Source organism: Mustela nigripes, chromosome 1 (genome assembly GCF_022355385.1).
Source record: "Mustela nigripes isolate SB6536 chromosome 1, MUSNIG.SB6536, whole genome shotgun sequence".
NCBI classification, from domain to species: Eukaryota; Metazoa; Chordata; class Mammalia; order Carnivora; family Mustelidae; genus Mustela; species Mustela nigripes.
This window is the reverse complement of record NC_081557.1, coordinates 39,489,205-39,501,564: the sequence shown is the minus strand read 5'-3', so window position 1 is coordinate 39,501,564 and position 12,360 is coordinate 39,489,205. Positions and strand designations below refer to the sequence as shown.

The window sequence follows — 12,360 nt, the reverse complement described above, 5'->3', positions numbered from 1 at the left end:
CCAAACACCCCTTTTCTATTTTATAGGCCAGTGGTGAGGGAGGTCTTGACAGCCTGAATTTTCTCTTCCACCTTTATATCTTCAACCACAGTCATTCCATCCACAAGGAAAGCAGCCCTCTAAGGCATACTGCTGTCATTTTCAAACAACTTTATGGGAATACTCACTCTTGAGTGGATGTTGGGGGAGTGAGGGTCAGAGGAGGGTAAGTCAGTGACAGATAAACTTCCTCTTTAGTGCTGGATAGAAATACAATGAGCCCAGCCATGCTAATGGTCTCGCATATACTTTGAAGAGACCAAAATACACCAGTTACAAGGTTTGAGGCCCCAAGAACATATCTGTAATTCCAAAAGCCCACCCCTAGCTGTAATTAAATACTACAAGGACTTAAGGGTTCTGGTTTTGATATAACACAGTTGTCAAGGTTCAGACTCTGCTGTCAGATCACAGAGAGTCAATTCCTTTCCTACCAGGTAACTATGTAACCCTGGGTATATTAATGCTATGTGGCTCAATTTTAATATCAGAAAAGGAGGATAACAAAAGTACCCATCTCAGACTGCTGCTATGAAGGTAAAGTGAGATAATTCATATATAGCACTTGGCATAGTACCTGGCACATAACAAATCCTCAGTAAACATAGCTATTCATGTCTATTCAGCACAGATCAGAACAAACTTTCTGACCAGTTAAGGAGACTCCTATTCTCTAAGAGAGTCCCTAGAAACACTGTCAATCTGTCTCCAGCAGATATTTTTCTATTTAATGACTCTAAAGAGACAGAAAAGCTTTAATCAATTCCCGGATGCAAAATGCTAAGAAATTATATGCACTGTAACTTAGAAAAAAATCAAAGATGTTTCCCACACATTGTTCAGCAGACAAAAACATATTGACATGCTGTTCCTGCAAGGAAATGGACTGAGTTTTCTAGATAATCCTGAGCCATTCGGTCTTCTCAATACTGTCCTCCACTTTCCCAGGCCAAACCAAGGGGCTCCTGCCCCAAAGTTCCTTTCATGGAATCATGCTCCCTCACCTAGGGCACACAACACATACCCTGAGCCTGGCACAAGCTCAAAACAACGTTAAATTCAGAAAAAGAATATATACAATTCCTTCTTAGGAAACCAGAGACAGTGAAAACATGGGAGCATACTTCACATAAAAGTTCTACCAATCCCAAAAGCATATCTGGGAGTCCTAACTCTTTGAATCTTTATTTATTTATCTGTAAGTCAAGTATAATTAACATACAGAGTTATACTAGTTTCAGATGTATAATATATTGATTCAACAAATCTATACATTACTCAGTGCTCATCATGTTAAGTGTACTCTTAATTACCTTCACCTATTTCTCCCATCCCCCCCAACTACCTCCCCTCTGGTAACCACAATTTTGTTCTCTGTATTTAAGAGTCTGTTTATCTTCTCTCTTTATTCATTTGTTTTGTTTCTTAAATTTCACATAGGAGTGAAATCATATAGTATTTTTCTTTCTCTGACTTACTTCACTTAGATTACACCCTCAAAATTCACCCAAGTTTTTGCAAATGACAAGACTTCATTCTTTTTTATAGTTGAGTAATATATATATATATGACTCTATAACCAACATCTTCTTTACCCATTCATCTAAGAATGGATACTTGGGCTACTTCTATATCTGGGCTACTGTAAATAATAGCAATAAACAAAGGAGTGCACATATCTTTTCAAATTAATGTTTTCATTTTCTTTGGGCAAATACCAAGTAATGGATCATATATAACTCTATTTTTAATTTTTTAAGGACCTTCCATACTATTTTCCAGAGTGGCTGCACCAGCTTGCATTCCCACCAATAGTGCACAAGGGTTCCTTTCTTTCCATATCTTCACCCACACTTGTTTATTATTATTATTATTATCATTTTAGCCATTCTGACAGGTGTGAGGTGATAGCTCATTATGTTTGGGATTTGCATTTCCCTGATGATGAGTGATACTGAGTATCTTTTCATGTGTCTGTTGGCCATCTGGATGTCTTTTTTGGAAAAATGTCTATTCATATCTTCTACCCATTTTTAATTGGATTTGGTTTTTTGGTGTTGAGTTGTATAAGTTCTTCATATATTTTGGGTATCACATATATATCAAATATATATCATTTGCACATATCTTCCTTCTCCCATTTGGTAGGTTACATTTTCATTTTGTTGATGGTTTCCTTTACTGCGCAAAAGTTTTTATCTTGGTGTACTCCTAATAGTTTATTTTTGCTTTTGTTTCCCTTGCCAAAGGAGACATATCTAGAAAAAAGTTTCTATGGTTGCTGTCAGAGAGATTACTGCTTATGTTTTCTTGTAGGACTTTAATGGTTTTAGATCTCACATTTAGGTCTTTGCTCCATTTTGAGTTTATTTTTGTATACAGTATAAGAAAGTGGTACAGTTTCATTCTTTTGCATGTAATGTTCAGTTTTCCAAACACCATTTGTTGAAGAAACTGTCTTTTTCCCATTATGTATTTTTACCTCCTTTGTTATAGATTACTATGTTTATATTACCTAAAGCCATCTACGGATTTAGAGCAATCTTTACAAAATTTTTATAAAAATATCAGCATTTTTCACAGAACTAGAACAAATATTCTAAAATTTGTATGGAACTATAAAAGGCCCCAAGTAGCAAAAGCAATCCTGAAAAAGAAGAACAAAACTAAAGTCATCACAATCCCAGATTTCAGGATATACTACAAAACTAAAGTAATCAAAATAGTATGGTACCAGCACACACACAAAAACAAACAAACAAACAAAAAACAGGCACATAGATCAATGGAACAGAATAGAGAGCCCAGAGATAAACCCACAATTTTATGGGAGTCCCAATTCTGAAATGCCAAGGGTAGGAAGAAGCTGATTTCTAAGGGAGTGTGGGACCCATCTTGGAAATAGTTTAATACAGCTCTAAAGTATGAAGAGAAGACACAGTACTCTGAACTAAACAAGTCATCTCCTTCTCAAGGCTTCTGGACACCTTTCTTGTAAATAAAATGTCAGGAGTCAGATCAGAACAGGTATAACCCAACCTTTCTTTACAACCTGTCCGCTGCAGCCCCCTCTAGGCAAGACAAACAATGTTCCCTTTCTGTAGTCCCAGCTGTTCCATGTTATATTATAACAAGCCCTTATGAGCCATTTAAGTTACCAGCCTGGCATTTGAGTCTGTACTCCTTGGACTAGAGGGTCTCAAGGGATCCTTCCAGCTTTGTCTGTCCATGAGTCTAAAATATCTATGACATGAAAGGTCCATCCCAAATCCCTTCCTCCGCTTTCCAAATTTCTGAAAGGCACCATAAAGCTTGACCTTCTCTCTCGGGAAACAGACAGATGCTAACAAAAGGTATACAAGAGATTTTGTTTTCTTTTCTCTACATACCACATCTCAAAATACCATTGGGAAATTTATGTATCTAAACCCATACCTGATTTTTCCCTACAATCTCCAGAGGCTACTATAAGTGATTTTACCATCTAAAAATTTCCAGGCTTACCCAATTGCACTCTCAGGTTCTATGGATACGATCATTGGAACATTGGAACATTGTTTCCCTGTTTCCCTGTTTCAAAGATCTGGTCCTCATGTTTGTACTATGGGGAGTGGTAGAATTTTAAATGAAGGATTTTTCTTTTTTCTTTTTCTTTTTTTTTTGCTTCTCAGCTCCTCTCTGTTTTGCTAGGAGACAAACATAGTAAATATATCTTTTTGGAATTGAAAGTATATGTTATTCTGCACAAGAGTCTGTGTCTATATGGAATGAGAGGAGAAAGCACAGTGCTATAAAGTCCAGATGGCCATAGTACATTGGTATCTGTAGTTCCCTTCCAGATAGACCTCATTCCAGAAATGTCTTCAATGTAGAAAGGCTCTCTTCTATCCACCAAAGATGGAAAACCACTAGCTTAAGTCAGTTCTTAAAATTAATAGCCCCATGGAATTTTTAAATAGTTATACTGATAATAATTCTCATACCATTCCACTGGCCTATTTAAAGGGTCTAATTCAATGGTTTTTGGTGTATTCACAGAGCTCTGTGCATCCATCACTACAATCTAAGCTTAGAACATTTTCATTACTCCCAAAAGAAGCCTTGTACCCATTAGCAATGACTTTTCATTCCCATCCTCATTCCCACACCCAACCCTAAAGAAACACTAACAAACCTTCTGTCTCTACAGATCTAACTATTCATATAAATCAACTGACACAATAAGTAGTCTTTTGCATCTGGCTACTTTCACTTACCACAACATATTCAAGGCTCATGCTATAGTAGGTATCAGTACTTCATTCCCTTTTATGCCTGAATAATATTCCATTACATATATATATACCATTTTGTCTATCCATCCATCATTCAATGGACAACAATTTAACTTCTTTAGTGATTTTTAACTACATTTCTTGGATTATTTTCTTAGTGGCTGGTCTAGAGTTTATGACAGACATCTTAATCTATCCAAGTCTATTAAGTTAATTCTAGTGAAATATAGAATTTTTATTCTTTATATAGCTTTAGTGCCTCCTCTTCGTTTTTGTGCTTTTGTGCTATTATTGTCAAATATATTACATTTCTATATGTTATATGCCCAGCAGTATAATTATACAATATATATTGCTTTATACAGTTCCTTTTTAAATTTGTTAAGAGAAGAAATGAGAAATAATGGAATTATATTTTTCAAATCGCTTATAAAATTATATCTACTGGTATTCTTTATTTTTTTTTAAAGATTTTATTTATTTATTTGACAGACAGAGATCACAAGTAGGCAGAAAGGCAGGTAGAAAGGGAGAGAGGAGGAAGCAGGCTCTCTGCGGAGCGGACAGCCCGAAAACCATTGAATTATACCCTTTAAATAGGCCAGTGGAATGGTATGAGAATTATACCAGGACCCTGGGATCATGACCTGAGCCGAAGGCAGAGGCTTTAACCCACTGAGCCACCCAGGTGCCCCGATATTCTTTATTTTTTTGTGTGTAACTTTGAATACTGTTTGATGTCACTCACATTCAGCCTGAAGAATGTCCTTTCTTATAAGGTAGACCTGATAGCAACAAATTTTCTCAGTTTTATTTATCAGGAAATGTCTTTGTTTTGCCTTCATTTTTGAAGGATACTTTTGCTCTATATAATATCTTTAGCCTCCATTGTTTCTGAGGAGGAATCAACTGTTAATCTTACTGGAGTTCTCTTGTAGGTAGTTTTGTAGTTAGTTTTGTTCTGTTCTGTTCTGTTCAAGGTTTTCTCTTTGTCTCTTATTAGACATGCCATTGGTACACTTCATGGTGTCCTACATTTCTCTATAAGGCTCAGCTCATTTTTCTTCATTCATTTTTCCTCCCTTGTCTTCAGATTTCATAATCTCTGTTGATCTGTCTTTAAATTTGCTGATAATTTCTTCTGTCAACTGAAATCTAATTTTAAATGTCCTTAGTGAATTTTTAATTTCTTTTTTTTTTTTTTTTTTTACTTTTCGGGTCCTGAATTTCAACTTTATTCTTTTTTTAGTTTATATCTGTTTATTGATATTCCCTATTGATATGATATTGTCATCATCCTTTCCTCTAGTCTTTCATCAAAGTTTCCTTTAGTTCTTTGAACAATAACTACTTTTGAAGTCTGTCTGGTAAGCCCAACATCCAGGTCCCCTTAAAGACAATTTCTGTTATCTGCTCTTTTTCTCTTTACATTCCTCTGTCTTAGATGTCTCTTAAGTATTTGTGGAAACCGGACATTTTAGATAATTTATTTTAGCCATTCTGGTTATGATCACTCCCCCACTCCCAACCTCCACTCAGGACTTGTGGGTGTTATCTGCTTATGTTTCTTGACTTAGATGGACTGGTTCAGTGAAATCCTTTACGCCACCAAGTGCGTAGCCTCTAACGTCAACCCTTTGAAGGGTGTAGCTCTGGTCACATGCATAATGTTCCTGACTCCCTCTATCCAGTCTCCTGGGATAACAGTAGTGTAGCAGGGCATTTTAGTTTGTTTGTTTTTGTTACTGTCTCTTTCACTTATCTCCCTGTTTAGCTGGACTAAACAGGACTGCTCTATTAGAATCACACCCAGCTGTCAGCCTTCACCAATTGCCACCCAGTTGCTCTACTGTTTCCAACAGGGCCCTTGGGTATAAATTGCTCCACAGTCTGATCCACTCAAATTCAGGCTCCTTTGTAGGGGTTGCCTTGGAAGCCAATCTCTGTGGATTGTTTTAATCCCAGGAGGGTTCTTTTCGGTTGTCTCTTTCTCTGGTTCTCCCTGTAAACTTCTAGCAGGTCCAGCTGGCCCACTGTATCTCTTGTTCCTATCACGGAGCTACCAGCCTCCTCTTGAATGTTCATCAGTTTCTAAAGCTTAAAATTTCTCACACTCTGTTCCAAATAAAGTCAGTTCCTTTAGGGAGAGCTACAGAACTCTGTTCTTACAGCCACCTAGGCAGAATCTCTGGACCACCACTCTAGAGCTGGGTGGGGTGTAGGGGAAGAGGTGGGGAATAGCAGCCCGATTCTCTCATTGACAGGCCTGCTCTATGGGTGGGGTGCTGGGTGGGGATGGTAGCCACTGTTTTGGAAGGCCTCTCCTGGATGGCAATTTCACCCAATGTGTGAGCTGGGCTGGTGGTGAATAGGACCCGGTATTCTTGGCCTCAGATAGAGCTTCTACCCTGTAAGATGGCCGTGGGTAGCAGAAAGCAGCCCCAGGCTTCCCACCCATGCTTGCATGGAATAAAGCTTCTGCAACTCAGATTTGGGAGAGATGAGAAATGCAGTGGCCTGCCCTTCCTCAGGACAAACCATACCCTAGCGTAGAAGTTAGGAGAAAGAGAAAAACCTAGAGTAGGAGTTAGGGGAAAGAGAAAGCCTCCTAAGTTAGGAGAAAGAGAAAGTCCACATCTGCCCAGAGAACAGCTCTGTCTCTGAGTCGGGGTTCAAAGAGGGAGCAGGTCATGTCTCGAAAGACACAACGTTGCTCTTCTTACTGAGATTGGGTAGATTTTCCTGAATAACTCTTTTTCCACTTCATGTATGCATACAGAACAATTTCCAGAGACTTTAAGTGGTTGGGGTTTTTAAAATAATTTTCACCAGTTATGTTTGTATCACTGGGGAAAGGATCCACAGATCTCCTCATACTGTCATCCCTGAGGTGCGTCCCCTAACCCCATGTGATTTGTACTGAAAAAAAGAATCATGTAGGGAACAGCTGGCTCCATTTACCAGTACTCTGTTTACTTCACTGTAGCCATATTTTCTAAATTAAAAATAAGGGACATGTGCTCTGGCAAGGGCTTTGTACTGCTTCCAGGTACGAGAGTCAATATGGGCAGTAAGTGTTGGAAATACTAGAATTTACAATTCATTTAGACAGTTTCTGGAGACAACAGATCAGAATATTTGAAAGTGGGTTGCCCCAGAAAACCTGGAAATGCATAGTGGCTAAAATTCTGGTTCTCCTAAAAAGTCATAAGGGATTCCTGGCTGATACAAGGTCTTCTTTTAAAGGCGGCAGTTCTAAGCTGTGTCGTCCCATCAACTAGCTCGATTTGTGTTTGGTGCTTCTCCAAAGACAATCAATTAATTCTAATAGGAATTCAACATGGGGAGACAGGGCCCTAAACAAAAAAACACCAGCAGCCAAGGCTGAGTGTTGCCACGTCAAACCCATCCTCCAAGGCTGGAAATGGGCTGCTTTGTTTTAGCTCTCAATCAGTCATCACATTTAGAATCTAAGGGGTTTACGCTCCTGGGCCACTTGGAAATTTCTCAGGTAAAGGCCAGGTCTATGGATATAGGCAAGGGGAACATAGCCTGGCAAAGTTGGGGGGAGTTAATAGGGCTGTCTCTGAGACTTCATTCCCAAATGTTCTTAAAACCAGACTCAGAAGTCACCAGGGAAATCTGGTTTTGAAATGATAGACAGCCCCAATCCCCTCAGCCATCAGGATAACATACCCTCCCTGGAAATATGCATCTGTCTAATTGCTCAAGATTGTGTACAAACTGAATATTCATGATCTTCATGTTGACACAAAAGCTATATTTTTAAATGCCACTACCCAATATTTAAAATTCTTTTTCTGTCCTTAAAAAGACTCAGAGAGTTTATTGGAGCCACTGTTTGAGACACCTGGCTGGCTGGGGACTGCACAGACGACAAGCCCCAGGTCTCCAAATTGGGGAAAGGGATAGAACGTACTGGGGTCAGAGTTCAGCATACTGTGTTTATTATCTGTAGATTGAATAAATAAATATGTCTTACTCTTATATGTGTGACTATTTGTCAAATGGTTTGTTTAATAAGTTAAAAATCCATTTAAAGGCATTACTGAATTTCTGCCTCTCTGCATCTCAGGTGGTTTCCACTGGTGACACCATGCTGACCATACCATGTATCTGGCTGGCTCTCAGTTTCAGGATCAGCAAAGCAAAGGGAGGCAGGCATACTGGTCTGGTGAGCCATCATTAAGCCCACGTTGCCGAGGAGTGGAGAGGAAGAGGGAGGGCAAGCGATATGCTTACAGTCCCAGATACTCTGGGCAGCCCCGGGCAACATCACACCAGGGAGTGGCAGCACCCAAATTGGAGCCCAATTTATCTGACTCTAAACTCAAAACCTCCTCTGAGCTGGCAGAGGTGAGGCTGCTGTGTAGCAGAAGGGCACGTTTGGAACCAGAACCTAGAGCCCCATTTCAGAGCTTCCAGAAGCTTCCCGAATTGTGCTCCTGTTCTCTCAAACTGACAAAAAACCAAAAGGCCTCCACTCCCATGGCAAAGAGAAAGAGATAAGGAATTTGGGAAGCTTTTCTGCCCCAGGGAAGAATCAGCCTCAATGACAGTTTGGTATTAACTAGCTCAGCCATGCAGGGAGGCATAATTAGTTTCCAGGCCCAGAGTTTCATTCCACTGGTCCCCCACACCCCAAGGGCTACACAATCTGTTTGAAATGAAAAGAAAAATAAAATCACTGCTCTCCTCGGCTGACCCGTCAGGCTATTGCTCCTGGCCGTGGGCAAAAGGTGAGGCGGCCATCTGTCTGCTGAAGTGAAAAAGAATGAAATAGTCATTTTTAAATGACATTTTCAATTTTTCCCCTATGTCTACTATGCCCTCTTCTACCCCTACTTTTTAAATGATTCTTTTCAAATTGAAAATATCAGGGAATAATAGGAAAAGAAAAATCACAGTAATCTGAGGCTCTTGTTAATAGGCTGCTCCGTCCCACTGGGCCGAGTCGGAGAATCTTCTTCCTGGGCCCACTTCCTGGGTCCACTGATGGGTGCAGGTGGGAGAAGCCATACTGGGCCACCATGAAAGGTGCACAGATCCAAACCCAAACCAACACCCCTGAGGGGGTAATTCCCCGAGGGGCCACCAGAGACCAAGGGGGTTCAGCCTGTCCAATCTCTCACTCCACTCCCGTGCCATCTTCAGCCCTTAATGCCCAAGGAATTTCAACAAAGCAGGTAAGGAGAAAAAACCCTCTCCTGAGTTCAGAGCAGCCTGGAGAATCCTCCCTCCTCTCAGCAGACAGTTCTTGCCACCTCCCTCCTGAGTGAGCGAAGAGATGGTCCCAACTTACCACTGCCACCCTAAAGCCACCTCACGATGAAGGGATCCATTCTGGGATTCTCGGAGGCCCCAGTGCAGACAGGAGGCCAAGCCACTGCCACATGGGCTGGGAAGCCAAAGACCACCTTTCCCTTTAGCTCCTGGGGCCCTGAGGAACTCTCGATCCTTCTCTGGAAATTCAGCTATGCTTTCCCCTTCCTGGTGACTCTCTGGGTGTCCATTTAAATGACCTCGACTCTGTCCTTCCTTTTGAAGCGGAGCCTCCCTGTTCAGCTGCATCTTTTCTGGCATTATTCTCTGCTTTTGGTGCAGGTTTATTTCTCCCCTTCTACACCCACAAGATTGCTTTCGTTTGAAAGTGACCACAAGTGACAGCTTTATTAAAATAAAGATATCGAGGGTCCCCTGAAGGCTTCAAGCTCCTCTCACCAGCTGATTCCTGGGGGATCTCAGTGCAGGAAAGCACATTCTACACTCACACACACACACACACACACACACACACACACTTTCTCCACTGAGCTGCTGTTTCCCTTTGATTAAAGCTTGCGACAGCAGTGTGTGCTATGAGGTGCCTTGAAAGAGACCCCAGAAATGTGTGTTTTCCTGTCCCTGACCCAGAAGGAGGACACAGCCTAAGACCACCTCGTGCAAGCCTCCCCCAAGCTTGGAGGGATGAGAATCAGGTCTACAGTCCCCTGGCCTCCCTTCCAGACAGCTTTGAAGCCAGACACCTGGTTATGAATGTACTTAGTAAGTAAGTGGTTTTAGGAAGGCTTGTTTATTTATCCATTCAGTCACTCAACAAATTCCTGCTTAGCCCCAACTACATGGCTGTCACTGGATCAAACAGGAGAATGGAAAAATTAGGACCCGCCTCCACCCTCAAGGAACCCACAGTGTAATGGGAAAAGGAGATTAATAGTTACAATACAGTACAACTTTTTCATCTAGAAAGTGGGGCTAATGATCTCATGGGCCTATTTTCAGGCTTATATAAAATGAAGTGAACTAAACTGTGCCAAACATCTACTCAGCGCCCGATAAATGTCAATTTTCTCTCATTTCCTCTCCTCGGTGTAAAATCTCTGCCCCTCTTCCATGGACACCACTGCTGGGATCTGCAAAGCTGGGAAGAAGCCTGCTCCCAACATAGAGGCTGCATCCCAGGAGCTGGCACGCACTGCTTGAAACCGAAGTCAGGTCCTGCTAACAGCTATGTCCTCAATTCTGAAGATGATCCTAGGAAGTCGAGTGCAAGCCCCAGGGACCCAGACAGGCCAGAGAAAGAGAACTAAGGGCTCCCCACAGACCCCAGCTAAGGAAATCTGCCCATCCCCTTGTCCCTTAAGCATCCGGCTTCATCTGAGAATATATAACCAAAGATTTACTTCCCCACTGCAGAAGTTTCTTCTGAGGTTGAAGGAAGTAAGAGGATGTAGAGGGAAGCTTTCTAGACTTGAATCAGACCTCTAGATCCTTACCCCAAAGTCTCCAGGTCCCAGGAGAAAACTGCCAGGGCCATCACCACATTGCATCAGGCCTTGGATCCCTCAGCTAACAGGCTGAGGGAGTGTTTACTGATGTTACTCCCAGGCTCTAGCATGCTCCAATTCTAAGTAAAGATCCTTCTAGATCTTTACAAGACTAGAGCTTTCACAATTAAGATACAACTTTAGAAAGCTCATCTTTCTTTGCTAACATATGAGGCAAGAGGGAAGGACTGCATCGAGTTGCACAACAATACTATACATTACTAATATGGACCAGGGTGAAATAAGACATTTAATTTTCAATTTACAAAAATCAAGTCAACTTTCTGTACTTCCAAAGTAATTACAAACTCAAAAATACCAATGCCTATTTTGCTAAAATAAAAAAAAAAAAATTGGCTGTTGTTGAAAAACATTTAAAATTCACCATTGTATAGCTTTAGTTAAATAAAATAATGATTTTCCTTGTTTTGTTAACAAAATTATCTGTCTATAAGTGACCAAAATAAGCCCTGCTCATCAAGAAACAGCAATTGCCCAGGAGGTTTCACAGTGATTTTCCACAATTCTCTCTAGTAAGAAAGCAAAACCATCTCTCCGTTTTCTGCTGTCACTACAAAGGAATCTTTTTCGCGAGAACTTTAAATAGATAAGTACTAAAAGAAAAAAAAAAAAGATGTAGAGTGTATCTTCCCAATGTGAAACTACATCTAGGTCTGGGTTGTAAAGAATGGATATTAAAATTATACCATCCCACAAAATGCACATTTTGTAGAGGGGGAAGAAAGAAAAGATTAAATTGAGTCTTCTTGACAATTGTCTTAAATCACACCTTCCTGCCTGCAATTGAAATTATAAGTCACGTTGCTTTGAGTTAAATCAAATTCACCCTGGCAGGAAGATAGGCTGCTGTGGCTCCAAATCCTGTCAGGCGGTAGAAACACAAGACAACCCAAGTCTCTCCTGCAGGAGACTCTCCTTCTGCCCCCACCCCTCCATCACTGGGGACGTGAGACTCTGGCCAGGTAAGGGGCACCTTGCATCATTCTCCCCCCAGCCAAGCTTCCTATAAGCGCAGCACATTCCTGACATGGTCTGCTGCCCGCTGCCATGCCGAGTGGGTTTTACAAAGCAAATCTTTCTCTACAAACAGGGGCAAGTCCCCAGGCTGGCAGGCTTAGAATTTCAGAACAGGAGGCGAGTCAGACTGAGACACTTGTGCATTAGCATTAGTTTGGGCG

The 12,360-nt window shown here is 41.0% G+C and overlaps 1 protein-coding gene across 1 annotated transcript in view; it reads right to left on the bottom strand.

Moving 5' to 3' along the window:
- The window catches only part of GALNT18 (polypeptide N-acetylgalactosaminyltransferase 18), a 345,093-nt gene that overhangs the window by 319,640 nt on the left and 13,093 nt on the right, over positions 1-12,360 (bottom strand). The gene's annotated exons all lie outside the window — the stretch shown is intronic.